Raw genomic sequence first — 8,132 nt, forward strand, 5'->3', positions numbered from 1 at the left:
GGAACTTTCTGCTATGTTGCACTTGTATAACTGAACCACAGACCTGCTCTATATTTCTAAATAGAAGTAAAAATTTGTATACATGCGTTATAAAGAAAAATATTTCTAGTACAGTATTGTTATCCTGTGTTTCTCTTGTTCAGGGGAACTTGTGACCACACTAAGAACTGGTCTATGATTCGCTTCCTTTAGGTTCCCTGCTTCAAGTTGCTAATTACTTTCAGAAAATGCATTTAGGACAGACTTCCTGTTAAGAAGCACCAAGCACAATTCTACAACATGAATTAAACATTAATAGTATAATCTTTTTTAATACCTGTTCATACTGAGAAAAAAAAATCAAATCAAAACACATGCTTTCAGTCAGAAAAATTATTTCTTGTACATGACTCTGAAGTACTTTATTAGAAAATCCCTCTGATATATGACACACGGGACAAGAAGCAGTCCTGTTCTGCAATCTGGTTTAGCTTGAAAACAATGATTCTCTGGGCGGCGAGACATAGCAGGACCACATGTAGGCTTCCTGTCCAGAACCATACAAAGGGGTGTCAGATCATTTCTGCCATCCTTCCACTCAGTGTTCTTTTATATCTCACATCCCTTAACAGAGTTCTGTAGAACAACTGAGGATATTCTTGCTAACTATTCAAAGGGAAACAAGTTCCTGTATGTGTAAGTCCTATCTCTCAGAGCTAGTCCACATTAGCGTATAAAGTTCTAGGTGTTAATTACAAATCACATGCAATGAAATCGAATCGGTAGTCAGACCATTAAATCCCCTGGAATATTAATATGTTAGTACAGGATATTTGTGATTCTTTTGCTGCAATTGTTTTGGTTCTCTTTTTTCCATGTCATTAAACAATAATATTTGAAAAATTTTTTTTAGTATCTGAAAAATATCCCATTTTATGATTTCTCTTACCATTTCTGCACACACAGACCTGAACTCCCAGGGGACTCCATGAAAGCTTTTTTCCATTAACTCAGAAACACAGTGGCAAAATGTAATTTTTTTGTTATGTTTAAAATGGTACTGATATACTAAAAGAAAAATGACAAGGTAATTACTGTGTGGGAGACAGCCTTCTGTAGCTATGTGGATTTTTTTTCAATTTTTCAGTTCTTCAATGTCAAAGACTGTGTGTCATTGCTAGATCTACTGATGTGCATTTGAATACTTCAGGAGGAATACTGTATGTTAGCTCAGTTTCAAAGACTTTGCTGAATAGGTACTTTCCCTGCCCACACCCCCACTCCCTGCTCCAAGATTACTGGGAACAGTATTAAATTGTGTAATATATAGATGATCTTTTGTTTTATTTATAGAAACGTCATCCTCATCCACCTAAAGAAGAAAGAAAAACAACCAGTTCCATTATTTCAGATGAAAACTGTGTGCTAGAATACCAGAAAACAGATAAAATTCAGTGCATTTATAACAAAGGGGAAATGCAAAACAAACAAGCAAACAAAAAATAAAGAAGCAAAATACTAAGTAGGGCATATAGGAGACAAATGGAGATGAAACTGGTTTGGTTGATTCCTAATGTGGTACCTTGAAAACTGAAAGAAATATGATAATGAAGGGAGACCCATGGTAACCTCAGAGGTAATTTCTTGAAAAGAGGCAAATATCTGAAAGAAGAAATGGACTAAAAATATGTCAAGAACCCGTTGATAGCTTAAAAAAAGATGTGTCAATCACTGCCTGTCAGAAAAGAGCAGGGTTTAAGAATATAGTTCCTTAATGAAAAATACCAAAAGAAAACCAACAGAGTACACAAAAGAGAGGCTACTTCCAAATTAAAGTATGTGTTTGTGAGATCGCAAAATTAGAAAATAGAGATGGAAGGCACCTGAAGATTCTGTCTAAGCTATTTCTCCATCAAAAGATATGATCCACTACATCAAAACTGTTCCTGAGAGATAGTTTTTTAATCTCCTCCTAAAAATGTCTGAGAATCCTAAAGTCTAAGAAAAGTGTTCTTGGAAAATAGATGAAAATTCTGTGCCATTTACAATACAGTCTGCTTAACAATATCCCAGTCAATTACAAAAGCTGTTACCAGAGGCAAGGTTCAAATTTGAGAAGGACTAAGGGAAACATACCAATGTGCTTTTAACAATAACTTTTCCTAGTCTGATTTATTATTTCTTTTCCTTTAAGCTTTTTATGTTAAATACAATTACATTGTAAGTACATGTGTTTTTTTCTTAGAAGCAGTACAGCACAAATAATGCTTCTAATAGAGATATTTTACTATTTATTTTTTTAAATATATTGACATACCTGAATTCCACTCAAGGATGATTATCCTCACTACAAGATCACTTGAACTTCTTTAGTTTATTGGGAATGATATTGACTTGCCACTGTTATCAGATTGAAGCAGGAAGAAAAAGGGAGAGTCACTACTTGTTTTCAGTGAAAACTATGCATTTTCCCAATCAATCAACATTTCAGCTCATTTCCCGTAGAAATTAGTTCTAAGTCTCAAACAAACCAACCCAAATGAAGAATTTTTCAAGTCAAAATCTCTCAGATATCTAGCTCAAACAGCTTAACTCTGTTGTTTATTTCTGATTTCAGTCTTATGCCTCAATAGTCTAACAAAAGAAAGGACAAAACACATATGTCTTGGAGATGCACTTGTTTGTAATTTGCTGATGCCATCCTGGTTTATTGATATAGAAACTTAATAAGTGAATATACTCTTGTTAAATGAATACCGGGGCATTTGGTCTCCTGCCTTTAAATAAGTAGGCACCAAATAGCCAATTCCTCACTCCCATGTTCAAATCATGAATTTGTGGAGAAACTTAGAACTTTCTTGAATTCAACTGATGACATATTTGGGTTTTATATGAGGAAAGAATTTCACAGAGTGGGAAAACTAGATTATAGTTTTTGAAAGTAAAAGATCAAGTAATAAAATAATGGAGACTAGAATAAAGTGAAATAGAAAGCAATTTATGAGAAAAGGACAGAGATATAATAAATAATATCAGTTGGGTGACAAACTAGAAGGCTAATGAAAAAAAAGCAACAGAAACTAAAAGCAGCAGGAGATATAAGAACTGGAAATTCACTAGATGGTTAGGCATAACAGATGAAAAAATGAGTGTGCCTGGGGGAACAATGACAAAAACCCCACAGTAATCTGCTGCATACATCTCAAAATCTTTGGCACAGAAAGGTGTTATGTTAATTATGTGATCTATATTTATTAAGGTAATTGAAATAGCAGAGTCTAAAGGAAGAACTGCCCTGGTGATGTGCAGGTTGCTTGTTGATACCTTGCAGTTGTTTCTCCCAACGTGTGGTGCTGGGGAATAGGCTCTGCAGAGTGTTCTTAACATGGAAGGCCAGCAGAAAACCCTGCACTCCAACTATTTTTTTTCCAATTTGAAAATATTTATGTTACAAAATGCCCCCCTCATTATTTCAGTACTGAGCTGATTAATAAAGTTTCACCTTCCTGCCGAAGGCATCAAAGCTACAGATCAGCTCTGGAGATAATAGGCTGCATGGAAGGAGAAGGAATCAGGCTCTGTGACATTTGAAGCTTTTTTCCTGTGTTCTCCAGTGGAATACTAGCATTAGTCAGGGTGAGAACACAGAAGGCCCTAAGGACAGCATGGAGATGACGGGAAGATAGATCCTCCTCATAGGTCCTCTTCCCAGGATACAAAGAAGCCATCTGGACAATTGCTTTGCTAGTCTTTATTCAGGGAGGGTATATGCACCTCAAGCTCTGAATAACTATGAGGGTTTACTGATTACAGAATATTTCCTGAGAATAAACACTTTATGTAGAATAACATAGCAATTAATACAAACACAACTGGGAGTATGGACTCAGTTGGGCATGGGAAGTCATGGTTTTCAAATGGCTTGCTGATTTTGTAATAGCTGACTTGAAAGTCCAGCTGTGTGATATGCAGCTATTGAGCATTATAGTTATTTGAAAGTTATTTGAATACACTGAGCATAAAAAGAACATGCAAATGAGCTATTTTTTCATCGGTACATTTTGATGTCTTATATACTGGCAGCCTTCACAAGGATTAATATGACACGTGTTTCAGAATAGTAAATACTGTTTGCTAGTGGATCAGAGAAGAAGACCCCCATGAATAAAAAGATCGTGCTTTGCAAAGAAGGATGTGTAAGAACTGTTATAGCTCCTTTGCATTGTGAAAGATAAAACTATACAATTTTACTTGGGAAATTGAACTCGGTAGAAAGAATAATCTCCAGTTTAAATATTATTTACTCCCAACTTTCTTAAACACTGCATTACTGTAGGAACCAAAAAGAAACTTGACTAAATTGCCTTATCTTTTAGATAACTATAGGAAGCAAAATCCAGTGATGACTGAAATGATCAAGTATAACTATATATACACAGGGAAAAAGGAATGTTTTGAGTGTCTTTTTTAAAGTAGCTTTTGGTGATTTGTTTTGATTAGAAATGGTAATTCAAGCAACCTTAGACAGCACTCTGAACATAGTAGCATAGTTACTAACTCCTGTAAATCCCGCATTTCAGTCAGAAAGAGGATAATCACCTGTGAGGAGTTACAGCAAAGAAAGCTTTATCTTCTTTCCTCACCCTTCTTTCCTCATTCTCCTAAGTAGACTGGTTTCAATGATTTGTCTCTATTCACACCATTGCAGTGAGGGGTGAATTCAGTGTACACTTTAAATAAGAGAAGACATTGCATGTTCCCTAGCAAACTGCTGCCTTTAAAGTTCTGTTTTCCCTAATGGAGAACGATCAGCAGTGAGAGCTGAGAACAACTTCCTTTTAGCATTAGCTAAAGTAATGAAAAATTGTCATTCTTTACTCAATGGCATGATGTTTCTGTAAATTTCAAAGAAAATTAGAATGACAGCATAGTAAGTAATTGCTGAGTTTATGACTGCTTTGAAATATCACTGACAAGTGTTTTATTTCTACAAAGAGCTGTTAAAGTGTTACTCTAATGTATTTTTGAATATTTGAAAAAGGCAGGAGTAGTTATTTGCCATTATTTCAAATGTATTGTTCAGTATATATAATTTTCATCTTATATCTATGGAAATAGAGTAGAATCTTATATAAACTGCCTTCTGCTATGTTTTTGTTTGCTGAAAAGGATATGCTGACAGGTTTTGAAGTTAAATTGGGAAATCAAACCAGTATTTTCCTTCATATATTACCCTTATATTTATTTTCACTATTAATAATGTGCATGTCATACATATATTCTATTTTCTTTTGGAATTATACTTTGAGATACTATAATTTAGAAGAATGTAGAAAATAAATTGGCAGGAGTTTCACTGAAACAGATAAGGTTGGTAATAATAATCAGATTTTTTTATAATATACTGGTAATGCAGAAGTATCAGTTCTTTTTGTAGAATTCTAAGTTTTCCACGGCTTTGTTTTGAACTGTTGTGAACTTTCATTCTGAACTTTGAAACTTCAGGCCAGACCTCACTCCACACTTTCCAGCAACATAGATAACATTGAAGATCGCCATAGAGTGGGTTTGGCTGTAGTGGATTTCTTTTTCTTCATGGTGGCTTGTATGCTACTGTGTTTTGAATTTGCGACTTAAGCAGTATTGATAAAAATACAATTTTTAGGCTACTGGCGAGCAGCACTTGTACAGCATCAAGGCCTTTTCTTTTTCTCACTCCACCTCCCTCTATGGGAGAGGGAAAGAAGCTGGGAGTGGACATGGTCAGGAGAGCTGACCCAGGCTGGCCAAAGGGATGTATCATGCAACATTGTGCTCAGCCATAAACAAAAAAGAGAAGGAAGGGGGATAATTTGTGGTTATTGCTTTCACCTTCCCAAGTAAGCCACAGAATAACAGAATTACAGAATACGCCGAGTTGGAAGGGACCCACAAGGATCATCAAGTCCAACTCCTGACCCTGCACAGAACCATCCCCAAACATTTCACCATATGCCCAAGAGTATCATCCAAACACTTCTTGAACTCTGTCAGGCTTGGTGCTGTGACCACTTCCCTGGGGAGCCTCTTCCAGTGCCCAACCACCCTCTGGGTGATGAATCTTTTCCTAATATCCAACCTAAACCTCCCCTGACACAACTTCAGGCCGTTCCCTCAGGTGATGTCACTGGTAACCACAGAGAAGTGATCAGTGTCTGCCACATCTCTTCCCCTCACTAAGAAGTTGTAGACTACAGTCTTCTCTTCTCCAAGCTGAACAGACCAAGTGACCTCAGCTGCTCCTCTTGCAGCTTCCTGTTACAAGTACCCTTCTTTTCCTGTTAACAGAGAAGATCTTGTTGTTGGGTACAGGTAGTATAGTTTTAGGAGGCCCCACTACTCCCAGAAAGACCTTCTCCTACCTCATCAATTGTCTGGCCTTCTAGTTCCAGAAGTTAGTGATTGTCCAGCCTTCTACTTGTTGTAGAAGGTGCCGTCCTACCTGTCAAATTCTGAGAAGGAGGAGGAACCTTCCTCCTGGTACATATGGTGACCACCTTCTAGCCTTCATCTTTAATAAACCCTGGAGTAACAGTCCTCTGACTAATTACCCTGCAGGGTTCCGAGTCCACCTGCTTTTCCACTACAAAGGAAGTTCAATACTCCTGAGAGTCTTCAGACTGTAGCATCTCTGAAAATAATCGCTCTCCCTCTTGCTCATTTCACCCAAATACTACAAAGCCTGTTCACTTCATTCCATAGCTCCTTCACCTGATGACACAGCTCTTCATCCACGGCACACCTTCTGCAAAAAAACTACTTGTCTGCCCCAGCTACATAGAGAGGCATTGGGCACTCCTGGCAACCTGTGACCTGGAGAGCTGCGTCTGCCATCAGCAGGTCTGGCTGGCTGGAGGCCTCTCACACAGCTGGTATAGTGATTCCAGCAGCTACAGAGGATAGAGCTTTACAGCGTGTCAGCACCATAACAGAGGAAGCTCAAACTAGTATGTTAACAAGACTGGGGCTGACAGGACTGAGGTTTTTCAGGAACTAGCTGGACATCCGCCTGCCAAAGACAAATCGTGAATAAATTCCTTAATTTGCTCTGTTTTTGCAAATAGTTTTACTTCACTTATTAAACTATCCTTATCTTGAACCATGAGTTTTTCTCATTTTGACCCTTTGAAATCATTCTCCTAGTCAGCTGGGGGGGTGAGTAGGCGGGTGGAGTCTTATCTCCCAACCAGTGTCAATGGCATGTATGATTATAATGGCGTAAGTGGAGAAACCAGACTGCCCAAGTGGTCAATAAGATTTTCAGAGAAATTCTTTGAGACCAGCTAGGGACACTGGAAGAAGTTAATAAGGCTTTATTTGGGCTGCAGATAGGAAAAAGGGAATATAAAGGTTTTTTTCCTGAGTGTTTTTGAAGTTAGTGATTGGTATTAGGTAAGGACGGGGGAGGTTGGGAGAAACCAGGTTTGGCCCTGAAACCTTAGGGAAGGCAGGGTTTGAAGATGAAACACTGGAAGAGAACACAGGAGTTTTGCTCTGCCTCTTTTTAGAAGGTTTCTCGCGAGTCCCTCAGGATCATTAGCAGCAGTGAATTCTGAAAGGAAGAGGCAACAGGTGATTGTCTGGGGTACAGACGCTGCTGAAAGAACAAGTTCCTTCTCTAGAAGAGGCAAACAAGCACTGTCAACAGAGATAGTTATTTACTTGATATATGGCTAATACTAACCTTGCTCTAGATACATTTAGGTTATCACATTTGTGAAAATACTGAAAAACATATACCAGAAGAAAGGGTATGTGAATGTACTGGTGTATCCAGGTAGATTTTGTTTGTGTGAGTTTATTTTTTTCTTTTTGGTTTGGTTTTTTTGGGGGTTTGGTTTGATTTGGTTTTTTTGTTGTTTTTTTTTTTTTATTACCACTATCCTGCTTTTCAGAGATACATATTGAAAACAGAGAGAAGGAAGTATAATGATGAAAAAAAACCCCAAACAACACTAGTCAAAACTCAAACAAAGGAAATGCTCTAAACCATGAAAAATTCAAGTGCACCAGTTCTCTGAGTTATGCAAATTGAGAGTTGAATAAGTCTTGGATAACACACAGACAAATAAAAGTTCTGACTATGGTGTTACACCATAGTCATTCTCATTCTT

General features: G+C 37.5%; 1 long non-coding RNA gene across 2 annotated transcripts; it reads right to left on the bottom strand.

Moving 5' to 3' along the window:
- Positions 1 to 395: 395 nt before the first annotated feature.
- LOC135413851 (uncharacterized) lies at positions 396 to 3,572 on the bottom strand. Of its 2 annotated transcripts, none has more exons than XR_010430437.1 (3): positions 3,482 to 3,572; positions 2,297 to 2,379; positions 396 to 526 (listed from the first exon to the last, which is right to left on the bottom strand). It is a non-coding gene; the product is annotated as an uncharacterized LOC135413851 (long non-coding RNA). The 2 variants fall into 2 exon arrangements; XR_010430436.1 differs by having other exon boundaries at positions 3,304 to 3,529.
- Positions 3,573 to 8,132: the final 4,560 nt, after the last annotated feature.

The sequence above is a fragment of the Pseudopipra pipra genome, chromosome 4, assembly GCF_036250125.1.
Source record: "Pseudopipra pipra isolate bDixPip1 chromosome 4, bDixPip1.hap1, whole genome shotgun sequence".
Taxonomy (NCBI): domain Eukaryota; kingdom Metazoa; phylum Chordata; class Aves; order Passeriformes; family Pipridae; genus Pseudopipra; species Pseudopipra pipra.